Consider the following 15,468-nt stretch of genomic DNA (forward strand, 5'->3'; position numbering starts at 1 on the left):
GAGAGCCCACCACCTCCCAAGGAGGAAGCCTGTTCCACTGAGGAACCACTCTAATGGTCAGGAAGTTCTTCCTAATGTTGAGCCGGAAACTCTTTTGATTTAATTTCGACTTGTTGGTTCTGGTCTTACCTTCTGGAGCCACAGAAAACAATTCTGCACCATCCTCTAGATCACAGGCTTTCAAGTACTTGAAGATGGGGATCCTGTCACCTCTCAGCCGCCTCCTCTCCAGGCTAAACATGCCCACCTCCATCAACCTTTCCTCATAGGACTTTGTCTCCAGACCCCTCACCATCTTCGTCGCCCTCCTCTGGACCCGTCCCAGCTTGTCTATACCCTTCTTCAAATGTGGTGCCCCAAACTGAACGCAATACTCCAGGTGAGGCGTTACCAGAGCAGAGTCAAGCAGAGTCAAGCAATACTTCACATGATCTGGACACTAGACTTGAACATATGAACATATGAAGCTGCCTTATACTGAATCAGACCCTGGGTCCATCAAAGTCAGTATTGTCTTCTCAGACTGGCAGCGGCTCTCCAGGGTCTCAAGCTGAGGTTTTTCACACCTATTTGCCTGGACCCTTTTTTGGAGATGCCAGGGATTGAACCTGGGACCTTCTGCTTCCCAAGCAGATGCTCTACCACTGAGCCACCATCCCTCCCCTTCTTCTGTGGATACAGCCCCAAATTGCATTTGCCTTTTTAGCCACCGCATCACACTGCCGACTCGTGTTCAACATACGGTCCACTAAGACCCCGAGATCCTTTCCGCACAGACTACTGCTAAGACAAGTCTCCCCCATCCTATAGCCATGCATTGGATTTTTCCTACCTAAAGGCAGAAGGAAGGAAGGAATTCCTCCCAAGTGGCCGAGCGTCCTGACAACCCCAGCCCCTGTGTGAGATGATGGAGAGCGCAGCAGGTTGAGAACCCAGGCAAAACTCCCTAGAAATCGGCTCAACCCAAACGGGGGTCATGGTTTGATTCTCCGATGTTGTGTGTGCGGACTGCGAGCAGGGGAGGGTGGGAGCTGGCCCGCCAGGCTGCCTTGGCTTAATTGGAAACACATGTCTGTGTATCCCCTCCTCCTCTCCCCTCCCCGGCCCTCCGGGCTGGGAAATGTTTGTCTGCTTCTCTGCAGCTTGGAATCGCAGGACTTGAGCATTCCGGCCAACACCATGCTGGGCCAGATCGTGGGCCTTCCGGGCGTCTACCTTCTGCTCCTCTTACCTGTCGCGGCCAGGCCCTGCCCCAGCCGGTGCTTGTGCTTCAGGACGACCGTGAGATGCATGCATCTGATGCTGGAAGCCGTCCCTGAAGTCCCACCTCAGACAAATGTACTGTAAGTAGCAATTTCGTTTGTGGGTTTTGAGAAGCTGCGTCGGATCAAATGACAGGCAATTGAAAACTATGGGGGCCGAGGTATCCAAGCGCCCGGGAAGTTAGCTTTGGAATGCCAAGAGGAATTTGAGACCCATCTCTGCCATGGAATCACTTGGGGAAGTTTCTTGGCCTTTGTTCCTTCTCTGGGGCCAGAGGAACAGAGCGACTTGTGCCTTGCAAGAGCCAGTTTGGTGTAATAGTTAAGTGTGCGGACTCTTATCTGGGAGAACCGGGTTTGATTCCCCACTCCTCCACTTGCACCTGCTGGAACGGCCTTGGGTTAGCCATAGCTCTCACGGGAGTTGTCCTCGAAAGGACAGCTGCTATAAGAGCTCTCTCAGCCCCACCTACCTCATAGGGACTGTTGTTGGGGAGAAGGTAAAGGAGATTGTGACCACTCTGAGACTCTTAGATTCAAAGTATAGGGCGGGATATAAATCCAATATCTTCTTCAATATCTTCTTCTTCATCCAAATGCCAAGCCCAGTCGACGTTCAGAAGCACAATCTGAGGCTGTGTCGCAACACACTAAATCATGCACTTTCAAGCCCCTTTCAATGCTCTTTCCAACTGGGTTTTGCCAGTTCACACAGTCAAATCCAGTTGGAAAGTGCATTGATTGAAAGTGCATTCTTTAGTGTGTGTAATCACAGCCTGAACGCACTGCATTTATGTCCCTCTGCTTTAATACGGCTTTTGGCCATTGCTTTGAGTGTTTTACAGCAAAGCAATTTATAGAAGCTGCTTTCCTGTAAAGCACTCGAAGCAGTGGCCAATATATATATATATATATATACTAGAAATAAACGGACATGAATCTGGATTGCGTGGCTCTGTCTCACAAGTGGTGATGTTTTCCTCCAGTGCACATATCTGCTTGCATCCAGGGAAGGCTGCTTTCGATGGAAGAAGCCACCAATGCTAAGGGAAGGGCCATGGCTCAGTGGTAGAGCATCTGCTTGGCATGCAGAAGGTCCCAGGTTCAATCCCCAGCATCTCCCATTAAAAGGACCAGGCAGGAGGTGATGGGAAAGACCTTCCCCTGAGACCCTGGAGAGCCAGGAGGAGGAGCCATGGCTCAGTGGAAGAGCCTCTGCTTGGCATGCAGAAGGTCCCAGGTTCAATCCCCAGCATCTCCCATTAAAAGGACCAGGCAGGAGGTGATGGGAAAGACCTTCCCCTGAGACCCTGGAGAGCTAGGAGGAGGAGCCATGGCTCAGTGGAAGAGCCTCTGCTTGGCATGCAGAAGGTCCCAGGTTCAATCCCCAGCATCTCCCATTAAAAGGGCCAGGCAGTAGGTGATGGAAAGACCTCAGCCTGAGACCCTGAAGAGCCAGGAGGAGGAGCCATGGCTCAGTGGAAGAGCCTCTGCTTGGCATGCAGAAGGTCCCAGGTTCAATCCCCGGCATCTCCCATTAAAAGGACCAGGCAGTAGGTGATGTGAAAGACCTCAGCCCGAGACCCTGGAGAGCCAGGAGGAGGAGCTGTGGCTCAGTGGAAGAGCCTCTGCTTGGCATGCAGAAGGTCCCAGGTTCAATCCCCAGCATCTCCAGTTAAACGGATCAGGAAGGAGATGGTGTCAAAGACCTCTACTTTGGAAAGCAGCTGCCTGTCTGAGTTAACGATAGCTGACCCTGATGGGCCAAGGGTCTGATTCAGTAAAAGGCAGCTTCATTTTAAAAGGGGTGGATCTTTGGCTCTTTGCATGCAGAAGGTCCCAGGTTCAATCCCCGGCATCTCCAGTAAAAGGGCTCAAGTAGCAGGTGATAGGAAAGGCCCTCTGTCAGAGACCCTGGAGAGCTGCAGCCACTCTGAGCAGACAATACCGACCTTGGTGGACCGGTTGTTTGATTCACTTTACAGCAGCTTGATGCGTTTGTGCGCTAGAGGACCCGATCCACATTATTTTTCTAGTTTATGCATGGGATAGAGAAGGTAGAGAAAGAAGTCCTTTTCTCCCTTTCTCACAATACAAGAACTCATGGACATTCAATGAAATTGCTGAGCAGTTGGGTTAGAACTGATAAAAGGAAGTACTTCTTCACCCAATGGGTGATTAACATGTGGAATTCACTGCCGCAGGAGGTGGCAGCGGCTACAAGCATGGACAGCTTCAAGAGGAGATTGGATAAGCATATGCAGCAGAGGTCCATCAGTGGCTATTAGCCACAGTGTATAGTTGGAACTTTCTGTCTGGGGCAGCGATGCTCTGTATTTTTGGTGTGTTTTTGGGGGGGTGGCACAGTGGGAGGGCTTCTAGTGTCCTGGCCCCACTGGTGGACCTCCTGGTGGCACCTGGGTTTTTTGGCCACTGTGTGACACAGAGTGCTGGACTGGATGGGCCATTGGCCTGATCCAACATGGCTTCTCTTATGTTCTTATGTGACACAGAGTGTTGGACTGGATGGGCCATTGGCCTGATCCAACATGGCTTCTCTTATGTTCTTATGTGACACAGAGTGTTGGACTGGAGGGGCCACTGGCCTGATCCAACAGGGCTTCTCTTATGTTCTTATGTGACACAGAGTGTTGGACTGGAGGGGCCACTGGCCTGATCCAACAGGACTTCTCTTATGTTCTTATGTGACACAGAGTGTTGGACTGGATGGGCCACTGGCCTGATCCAACAGGGCTTCTCTTATGTTCTTATGTGACACAGAGTGTTGGACTGGATGGGCCATTGGCCTGATCCAACAGGGCTTCTCTTATGTTCTTATGTGACACAGAGTGTTGGACTGGATGGGCCACTGGCCTGATCCAACAGGGCTTCTCTTATGTTCTTATGTGACACAGAGTGTTGGACTGGATGGGCCATTGGCCTGATCCAACAGGGCTTCTCTTATGTTCTTATGTGACACAGAGTGTTGGACTGGAGGGGCCATTGGCCTGATCCAACAGGGCTTCTCTTATGTTCTTATGTGACACAGAGTGTTGGACTGGATGGGCCATTGGCCTGATCCAACAGGGCTTCTCTTATGTTCTTATGTGACACAGAGTGTTGGACTGGAGGGGCCATTGGCCTGATCCAACAGGGCTTCTCTTATGTTCTTATGTGACACAGAGTGTTGGACTGGATGGGCCATTGGCCTGATCCAACAGGGCTTCTCTTATGTTCTTATGTGACACAGAGTGTTGGACTGGATGGGCCATTGGCCTGATCCAACGTGGCTTCTCTTATGTTCTCTTAGTGCCATTTGCACACATGCAAGCACTTTAGAGCGGAAACAGAAAAAAAAGACAGAAGGCCCCCTGATTCCCGAGAGTTTATGGTCTCTGCCACTGACCTCCTTTAAAGGAATTAGATGATGTACGTGAGCCATTTGGGAGTGCTAGGTGTGATTACAATCCAGCCAGGATTGCACGGAACAAGTGGCTTTTCAAGGCTCAGTCCTGAAAGTGGAGAACGTTATCTTGCCAGCTAAAAGTGACACATTCCTCTGGGAAGAGAGGGGATCTGGCCTGGCTTGGAAGAAGAGCTCCTGCTTGGTATGCAGAAGGTCCCAAGCTCAATCCCCGGCATCTCCAGTTAAAAGGATCAGGCAGGAGAGGATGCGAAAGACCTCTACCTGAGACCCTGGAGAGCCAGGAGGAGGAGCTGTAGCTCAGTGGAAGAGCCTCTGCTTGGCATGCAGAAGGTCCCAGGTTCAATCTCCAGCATTCCAGTTAGAAGTGCCAGCCCTAGACCGTCTGGCACCTTGGCAATGCTAACTTTTGGCACACACACACCCCCCACACACACACACTGATAATGTCACAGAGTCACATGGGGGCACCCAATTTGGCATCCCCAGAAGGCTGGTGCTCTGGTGCCAGGCATGGGAAATACCTGAGACGAGGGCTTTTTTTGTAGCAAGAGCTTCTTTGCATATTAGGCCACACACCCCTGACGTAGCCAGTCCGCCTGGAGCTTACAGTAGGCCCTGTGAGAGGAGCCGTGTAAGCTCTTGGAGGATTGCCTACATAAGAGGGGCGTGGCCTAATATGCAAAGGAGCCCCTGCTACAAAAAAGCCCTGCCCTTTGCATATTAGGTCGCACCCCCCTGATGTAGCCAATCCTCCTGGAGTTTACGGTAGGCCCTGTACTAAGAGCCCTGCAAGCTCCAGGAGGATTGGCTACATCAGGGGGGGTGCGGCTTAATATGCAAAGGAGTTCCCGCTACGAAAAAAGTCCTGCTGCTGAGACCTTGGAGAGCCACCGGCAGTGTGAGTAGACAGCACTGACTTTGATGGGCCGAGGGCCTGATTCAGTATAAAAGGCAGCTTCTCGAGATCACGGCTTCAACAGAAGGCTCTTGTCCTGAGGATGGAGGAGGGCTTTCCTCAGGGGGTGGGAGACAACCCAGCTATTGTTCATCTTATGCACATGCCTGTGGATTGTGCACTGAACGGGGGGGGGGGGCGGGGAGAGAGACTCGCAACGGAAGATGCAGCTGGTTTCTTCAAGGCATCTCCCCCCATTAACGTGTGCAGGCTGTGAACTCTGCCGACAACCCCCTGAACATTGCAGGGCAGGCAAGAGTGAAGTGGAGAAGGAGAAGGAGGAAAGACCAGATCTCTATGTCCCTCTTTTCTCTACCTTAAAAGCAGGGCTTTTTTGAGGGAGAAAAGGCCCAGCCGGAACTCATTTGCATATTAGGCCACACCCCCTGACATCACCATTGTTTGTGTGGGTTTTTTGGTTTTGCTTTTTAGGAAAAAGCCCGGCAGGAACTCATTTGCCTATTAGGCCACACCCCTGATGTCGCTATTGTTCCACACAGAGCTTTTTTTGTAAGAAAAGCCCTGCAGGAACTCCTTTGCATATTAGACCACATCCCCTGACATCACCATTGTTTCACACAGGGCTTTTTTGTGGAAAAACCTAACAGGAATCCATTTGCATATTAGGCCACACCCCTGATGCCAAGCCAGCCGGAACTGTGTCCCTGCTCAAAAAAAAGCCCTGCTTAAAAGAGTTGCAAAGCAATTTACAATAGTGTCTCTTGTCTTCTCCCCATAACAAGCACCCTGTGAGGTCGGTGGGGCTGAGAGAGTTCAGAGAGAACTGGGACTGGCCCATTGGCCACCCAGCAGACTTCATGAGGAGGAGGAGCGGGGAATCGAACCTGATTCTCCGGATTCAAGTCCCTTCCTCTTAACCACTATGCCACGCTGACTCTCTTACTCTGCCTTCCTCCTATAAATAACCTGAAATGAGATTTCAGCCCAGGACTATTTGCATTTTGCTTTGCGGCAGGCCTGTAGCCACGGGGGGGGGGGGGGGCTGTGGGGACACTGCCCCTGACTTCCAGACAGGGCCCCTTAACTTCCGGGGGGCCTCCAATGTGCGGTCTTCTCCTTTTCATTTTCTTTTTGCCATGGCAGAGCCTGTGAAGCATCGTCAGTGGCAGCCAGAGCAGTGCAGCGCAGCAGCAAAAGCAACAGATGGAAAGGAGGGAGGCGGAGGAAGCCATGTGGAATGGGCTGGGGGGGGGGGCGCCGGATGGACCTCCGGGCTGCAAAGCGCCAGGGTGGGAGAGAGGGAGGTGGAAGGAAACCCACCCTGCTGGCACGCAAGCTGCAGTCCCTTCTTCACTCCAAAGTTTTAGGGGTTGGCTGCCTCAGTTTGGCCACGGTCAGAGCCTCCAGCTTTCGCCCCTACCCCAGAAAGCTTCTGAGAAGCATTGAGCCCCACAGGGGATGGAAAAGGGGCCCCCCTGACTTTTAAAAAAGCCCCCCCGACTTGTAAAATCCTGGCTACAGCCCTGCTTTGTGGAGTTTTAAATTTGTTTTAAGTTAGACATTCTCCCCTGCCCCCCCCCACAAAATAATGCCATGCAATCTTTGCTTGAATTAGAACTTGGTGGATTAGAATCATAGAGTTGGAAGGGACCTCTAGGGTCATCTAGTCCAACCCCCTGCACAAGGCAGGAACCGCACAAACACCTACCCCAAATTCACAGAATCTTCATTGCTGTCAGATGGCCATCTAGCCTTTGTTGAAAAACCTCCAAGGAAGGAGAGCCCACCACCTCCCGAGGAAGCCTGTTCCACTGAGGAATCACTCTAATGGTCATGAAGTTCTTCCTAATGTTGAGCCGGAAACTTTTTAAATTTAATTTCAACCTGTTGGTTCTGGTCCTACCTTCCGGGGCCACAGAAAACAATTCCACACCATCCTCTATATGACAGCCCTTCATGTACTTGAAGATGGTGATCATATCACCTATCAGACATCTCCTCTACAGGCTAAACATCCCCAGCTCCTTCAACCTTTCCTCATAGGACTTGGTCTCCGGACTCCTCACCATCTTCGTCACCCTTCTCTGAACCCGTTACAGCTCATGTAGTTGGGTTCTTTGTATACATTCTGCTAGGGATAGTTTCAGCAAGTAGCCGTCTTGAATTGCAGTGGGACAGCTAGATCCATATTAGATGTGGGCGTCTTAGAAACCAGCAAGATTATTGATGTGTAACCTTTTCAGAGTCTAATGGGGGGTGCTTTGATTTGCGAAAGCTCATACACACAAAAGCTGGTTGGCCTCTAAGGCAGGAGTGTCAAACATGTGGCCCAGGGGCTCAATCAGGCCCCCGGAGGGCACCTATCAGGCCCCCCAAGCAACTGGCTGTCATTTGCTTCCTTCTCCCTCTCTCTTGCTTCCTTCTGCGTCAGAGCTTGCTTTGCCAGGCTCGATCAATCGCACAGGAGCTACAGAGCAAAACCTCTATTTTCTCCTCTATTGGCTGAGGCTCCTCGGGGAGGAAGGGAGTGAGGGATAGCTTGCTTTGCCAGGCCCTCTCAATCACACAGCAGAGCTACGGAGCCAAGCCTCTCTTCCTTCTATTGGCTGAGGCTCCTCCCCCTCCTAGTTCCCTGCGGAAGGAAGAAAAGAGCCAGAGCTTCCTTTGCCCATGGGAGAAATATGATGAAAGCACCTTTAAGACCGAGTGCTAATGTTTTAAGGTTTTAAAAAAAATCTTTGTGTTTGTCGGTGTCCTTTATAAAGTTTGTATCTCGGCTACCTAATCATAAATAGGTGCATACATGGCCCGGCCTGAGAAGCTCTCACTTATGTCAGATTCGGCCCTCATAACTAATGAGTTCGACACCGCTACTCTAAGGTGAAAAAGCACAGAGGAGGACAAATAAGATGACTGGGGAGCTGGAGCACCTTTCCGGGGAGGAAAGGCTGAAGACATTTCATTTTAGAAAAGAGATGACAGAGCGGGCACAAGAGGGTCATAAAAGTACGCACAAGGTGGAGAGAGTTGACCAAAAGACCTTTTTTCTCCCGCTCCCAAAACACTAGAACTCCAGGGCCTCCCTTGAAGCTGATGGGCAGTACGCTCCGGATGGACAAAAGGAAATATTACTTTACTCAGGGAGTAATTAAAATGTGGAATTTGCTCCCAGAGGATGTAGTAATGGCCACAGGAACAAACAGCTTAAAAAAAGGGATTAGATAGCTTCACGGAGGATAAGTCTAGCAATGGCTGCTAGCCATGGTGATGGAAGAGAAGCTCCACCTTCAGAGGCACTAATCTCTGAATCTCACAGATAGGAGGCAAAATCAGGGGAAGGCCTCAGCCTCTATGCCCTGTTTTCAGCCCTCCAGAGGAACCAGTCGGCCACTGTGTGAGACAGGATGCTGGACTAGATGGACCTCTGGTCTGATCCAGCAGGGTTCTTCTTATATTCTTTTGAAGGCCTCACTCTCTCTGGCCTGTTGTTAGCCCTCCAGAGGAACAAGCTGGCCACTGTGTGAGAGAGGATGCTGGACTAGATGAACCTCTGGTCTGATCCAGCAGGGCTCTTCTGGTGTGCTTATTTTCCTACGTTAAGATGCTACAGGACTCCAATATAGCTGTTCTGCTAGAGGTGGCACTTCCGTTTGGTGCTGCCTTTCGCATGTGAGCATCTAGAAAATATTTCGTCTTGGCACTTGGTAAAAACAAACATGCTCACTGGCTCAACTTCAAGTTTGCATTTGGCACTTCAGTTTCTTGTATTTCTGCAGCCTACCCCGAGGGAGGGGCTGTGGGGAGACAGCGAGGGAAAGAATCCCACATTGCAGAACGGTAACCAAACGTCAAACATGTACCTGTTGAGATTTACAACATTCCTAAATCTCTGCTGGTTTGGGTGTGCTTCCAGCAGAAGCGTCATAAGAGGGAACAACCACCAGAAAGCGGGAGGGTGGGGGTGGATCTGCTTAGGTCTGGTTTTGATGGAGCGACTAAATTAAAACAGCCAGAGAGAAAGTTTCCTAAAGCAAGCTGTGGCGCTGAGAGAGAATCGTAAAGGCAAAGGATGAAAGCAGAGGGAGGGGAAAAGGAAACGTGTAGGGCAGGGCCTTCCCACATCCGACAAAGGGGGAAGTTAGGCACGCTTGTTTTCAGCTGAACGAACACAAGATTCACAGTTACAGCAAGGAGCAGAGCTACGGCGCCTGCCCCCAGGGAATGCCAAACACGCTCCAAAACATTAGCTGTAAGTTGCACGTTCCTATACACACCCGTCAAGCCACACGGCAGGCGTGTTACTGTGGGTTTGGTTTTGTGGGGTTTTTATAAGGAAAGAAAAATATGCTGCGCAAATAGGTTTGGCAATCCCCAGGTGAGAGCAGAATAACCAAAAAATTGTGGAAAAAATAACGAAAAATATACATAACAATATCCAGTCTTCACAAAACTGAGAGCCAGTTTGGTGTAGTGGTTAAGTGTGCGGACTCTTATCTGGGAGAACCAGGTTTGATTCCCCACTCCTCCACTTGCACCTGCTGGCATGGCCTTGGGTCAGCCATAGCTCTGGCAGAAGTTGTCCTTGAAAGGGCAGCTGCTGTGAGAGCCCTCTCCAGCCCCACCCACCTCACAGGGTGTCTGTTGTGGGGGAGGAAGGGAAAGGAGATTGTGAGCCGCTCTGAGACTCTTCGGAGTGGAGGGCGGGATATAAATCCAATATCTTCATCTACCTCACAGGGTGTCTGTTGTGGGGGAGGAAGGGAAAGGAGATTGTGAGCCGCTCTGAGACTCTTCGGAGTGGAGGGCGGGATATAAATCCAATATCTTCTTCATCTTCTTCTTCTGAATAAGGGGGTTCACAGTCTCAATATTATTTAAGTATCAATATTATTATTTAAGCGTCTGAAGTCGGACTTCAACATGCACACGTGGAACTTTAAATTTTGGTATAATACTGAGACTCTGAACTCCCTTATTCAGTTTTGTGACGACTGGATATTTGCATGTTATTAATTGCACACTGAAGGTTGATTGTTAAAAAACTATATACATGTATTCATATTGTATAATTGTTGTTTGAGATATATTTTTCGTTATTTTCCACAATTTTTTTGGTCATTCTCCTATACTTCTTGTGGTACTCTTGGATTGTTAATCCCCGGGGGGGGGGAGGGGACCCCCTGGCTTGGAGGCCCTCCCCCCACTTCAGGATGATCAGAAAGCAGGGGAGGGGAGGGAAATGGCTGCTGGGCACTCCATTATACCCAATGGAGACCAATTCCAATAGGGCATAATGGAAAATTGATCTGTGGGTATTTGGGGCTCGGGGGCTGTTTTTTGAGGTAGAGGCACCAAATGTTCAGCATAGCATTCAGAGCGTCTCCTCAAAACACCCTCCAAGTTTCAAAAAGAATGGTTCAGGGGGTCCAATTCTATGATCCCCAAAAGAAGGTGCCCCTATCCTTCATTATTTCCAGTGGAGGGAAGGCATTTAAAAGGTGTGCGGTCCCTTTAAGTGTGATTGTCAGAACTCCCTTCAAAGTTCAATTGTGCTTGTCACACCCTTGCTCCTGGCTCCACCCCCAAAGTCCCCAGATATTTCTTGAGTTGGACCCGGCAGCCCTAGATCAACCCAAATAGGTCAATACGAATTCAAATCCATGTTTCCCCAAACTGAGGGTTGGATCGTGCTGAGTTTTTCCCAGTAAAAAAGGTAAAGGTAGTCTCCTATGCAAGCACCGAGTCATTACCGACCCACGGGGTGTGGTCACATCATGAAGTGTTTTTGGCAGATTTTTGACGGGGTGGTTTGCCATTGCCTAGAGGAGCTCTGTGGTGCAGAGTGGTAAAGCTGCAGTACTGCAGTCCAAGCAAGCTCTGCTCACGACCTGAATTCAATCCCGGCGGAAGCTGGGTTCAGGTAGCCCAAAGCAAAACCACTGTGCAAACACAAAATGAATCAACAATAATAGAATAAAGTGTCCAAATGATTTATAAACATACCCCAAATACACAGGAAGTACATTTCATAAGGGGATGGATTCCACAATAATTTTCGAGAAGATTCCAGGGAGAATGCAAAAGGTCCATTCAAAAGGCTTCCCCTGGAAATTCAATCACAGTCAATTTCACAAGATGTGGTCGATCCAGTCTCCCAAAATAAAGGTACAAAGTTCCTTCCTTTTACGGGTTTGTCAACTTGATACACCCCGTTTCGCAAACAAGCTTCATCCAAGAGCCATCCTGTAAACTCACAACAATGACGTCAAACTAAGACATATTCAGTTTCCAAAAGGCACAAGTTCCTGTTCTTTCGGATTCAGGTAGCCAGCTCGAGGTTGACTCCGCCTTCCATCCTTCTGAGGTCGGTCAAATGAGTACCCAGCTTGCTGGGGGGGAAGTGTAGATGACTGGGGAAGGCAATGGCAAACCATCCCATAAAAAGTCTGCCATGAAAACGTTGTGATGTGACGTCACCCCAGAGACCGTAACAACTGGTGCTTGCACAGGGAACTACCTTTACTTTTTTACCTTTAAAACCGTACAATATTACAAAGAAAAGTCCATCCCAATGAGCACCCGGATGTTGGCTCATTTTGTCCAAGTCTTCCTCAGGAGTATTCTTATATATTTCAAAGTTACCAGCCTCTTGCACAATTCACTGTTTGTACTGGGAGTAAGCCAGTCCTTAACTGCTTCTCTAAACAGATGCAAAAGCCTTCAGAGTTTGGCTGGCAAAATGTACTCTGCAACCTCTTCATTTCCTTCAAAATTAGCATCCTGGAACAAAAGCCAGTTTGGTGGAGTGATTAAGTGTGTGGACTTTTATCTGGGAGAACCGGGTTTGATTCCCCACTCCTCCACTTACAGCTGCTGGAATGGCCTTGGGTCAGCCAGAGCTCTCTTATCTGGGAGAACCGGGTTTGATTCCCCACTCCTCCCCTTGCAGCTGCTGGAATGGTCTTGGGTCAGCCATAGCTCTCTTATCTGGGAGAACCGGGTTTGATTCCCCACTCCTCCCCTTGCAGCTGCTGGAATGGTCTTGGGTCAGCCATAGCTCTCTTATCTGGGAGAACCGGGTTTGATTCCCCACTCCTCCACTTACAGCTGCTGGAATGGCCTTGGGTCAGCCATCGCTCTCTTATCTGGGAGAACCGGGTTTGATTCCCCCCTCCTCCACTTGCAGCTGCTGGAATGGCCTTGGGTCAGCCATAGCTCTCTTATCTGGGAGAACCGGGTTTGATTCCCCACTCCTCCCCTTGCAGCTGCTGGAATGGCCTTGGGTCAGCCATCGCTCTCTTATCTGGGAGAACCGGGTTTGATTCCCCCCTCCTCCACTTGCAGCTGCTGGAATGGCCTTGGGTCAGCCATAGCTCTCCTATCTGGGAGAACCGGGTTTGATTCCCCACTCCTCCACTTACAGCTGCTGGAATGGCCTTGGGTCAGCCATCGCTCTCTTATCTGGGAGAACCGGGTTTGATTCCCCCCTCCTCCACTTGCAGCTGCTGGAATGGCCTTGGGTCAGCCATAGCTCTCCTATCTGGGAGAACCGGGTTTGATTCCCCACTCCTCCCCTTGCAGCTGCTGGAATGGCCTTGGGTCAGCCAGAGCTCTCTTATCTGGGAGAACCGGGTTTGATTCCCCACTCCTCCCCTTGCAGCTGCTGGAATGGTCTTGGGTCAGCCATAGCTCTCTTATCTGGGAGAACCGGGTTTGATTCCCCACTCCTCCACTTACAGCTGCTGGAATGGCCTTGGGTCAGCCATCGCTCTCTTATCTGGGAGAACCGGGTTTGATTCCCCCCTCCTCCACTTGCAGCTGCTGGAATGGCCTTGGGTCAGCCATAGCTCTCCTATCTGGGAGAACCGGGTTTGATTCCCCACTCCTCCCCTTGCAGCTGCTGGAATGGCCTTGGGTCAGCCAGAGCTCTCTTATCTGGGAGAACCGGGTTTGATTCCCCACTCCTCCCCTTGCAGCTGCTGGAATGGTCTTGGGTCAGCCATCGCTCTCTTATCTGGGAGAACCGGGTTTGATTCCCCACTCCTCCACTTACAGCTGCTGGAATGGCCTTGGGTCAGCCAGAGCTCTCTTATCTGGGAGAACCGGGTTTGATTCCCCACTCCTCCACTTGCAGCTGCTGGAATGGCCTTGGGTCAGTCAGAGCTCTCTTATCTGGGAGAACCGGGTTTGATTCCCCACTCCTCCACTTACAGCTGCTGGAATGGCCTTGGGTCAGCCAGAGCTCTCTTATCTGGGAGAACCGGGTTTGATTCCCCACTCCTCCCCTTGCAGCTGCTGGAATGGTCTTGGGTCAGCCATAGCTCTCTTATCTGGGAGAACCGGGTTTGATTCCCCACTCCTCCACTTACAGCTGCTGGAATGGCCTTGGGTCAGCCATCGCTCTCTTATCTGGGAGAACCGGGTTTGATTCCCCCCTCCTCCACTTGCAGCTGCTGGAATAGCCTTGGGTCAGCCATCGCTCTCTTATCTGGGAAAACCGGGTTTGATTCCTCACTCCTCCACTTACAGCTGCTGGAATGGGCTTGGGTCAGCCATAGCTCTCTTATCTGGGAGAACCGGGTTTGATTCCCCACTCCTCCACTTACAGCTGCTGGAATGGCCTTGGGTCAGCCATAAGCCTGGGGTCGCTTTGTAGAAAAACAGGTGGTGGAGCTCATCCAGGGATTGTTATGCAGCTGCACCTACTATTCAATGGACAAGATGGGGAGGAGGAGGGGGAACCCTCAGAAAGGGTCGGGAGCTGTGTTCCTATGAGCTCCTGCTGAATCCGAGGCCTGCATATATTAAACACAATTCAGATCACATCTATAACATCTATTCTCCTTTCCACCCCATCACGACCTGGAAACAGCTGAGGTCTCGAGTTTCATATAAGACTTTCTCCATTATCCCTTTTATCCCCCAGTCATGAAAGCTCCTGCCCTTTATCCCAAGCCCCGAGAGGGCAAACAGACAGAGAAGTCAGGTCTGGAAAGTCGTGATGGATGGGAGCGATTGTAGTTCTGGCTGAGGCCCGGCTCCTTGGGAACATAACAGCCCAGATGTGATCTAGTGGGACAGAGCTACAGGCCCGGAAAAAAAGAGCAACAGATGGAAACAATTTGTTCGGTGAAATTTTTCAAATCAAATCGGTCTGTAACAGCTTTCAGTTCATTTGTTCCGGAGTGTGACTTAAAGGGGAAAAAAAGTTTGGCTTTATGGAAAATGGGAAAAGACAATCCTTCTGGAACGGTCTGAGTAGCAGCGAAGAGATCCTAACCTGATGATCCTTCGTTTTGTTCCTTGGGGCTCTACATGCCAAAAGGGGCAAAGCTTTAGGGTTGAACGAGCATGCTTTTCTCCACAGCAGATTACATTATGAAAGCCAGTTTGGTGTGGTGGTGAAGTGCACACAGGGGTTGTTTTGTAGAAAAATAGGTGGTGGAGCTCATCAGCATAACTCAATAACATATGCCGCACCCCCCACTAGCCAAAAGCAACCCGATGCAAGAAAGGAGACCCCCAGGCAAATGAGGTGGGCTTGGGCTGGCTATAGATCCAGCCAGCCCAAGCAGGCCTTGCTCCCCTGGGGCTCTCCTGGGCTGCCCCCCCCCCCCAGTCAAAAGGCCAGCAAGCCACCCGCCGCCCAAAATCACATAAGAAGTGGAGAAAGGGTGGTATGGGCTTTTCCAAGGGTTAATGAGGGCTGCTGAGGGTGTGGCAAAGCCCCTGGTGGCTGGCTGGCTGCCCCCTCTCCTAATCCAGGGATTGTTATGCAGCTGCACCTACTATTCGATGGACAAGGTAGGTGGGGAGGAAGAGGGGGGAACCCTCAGGTAAGGTTCAGATTCCTGCTGAATCGG

At 50.5% G+C, this 15,468-nt stretch overlaps 1 pseudogene; it reads left to right on the plus strand.

Moving 5' to 3' along the window:
• The first annotated feature begins 1,112 nt into the window (after window positions 1-1,112).
• LOC132567215 (peroxidasin homolog) overlaps window positions 1,113-15,468 on the plus strand; it is a 92,074-nt pseudogene continuing 77,718 nt past the window's right edge.

This window comes from Heteronotia binoei, chromosome 2 (assembly GCF_032191835.1).
Source record: "Heteronotia binoei isolate CCM8104 ecotype False Entrance Well chromosome 2, APGP_CSIRO_Hbin_v1, whole genome shotgun sequence".
Taxonomy (NCBI): domain Eukaryota; kingdom Metazoa; phylum Chordata; class Lepidosauria; order Squamata; family Gekkonidae; genus Heteronotia; species Heteronotia binoei.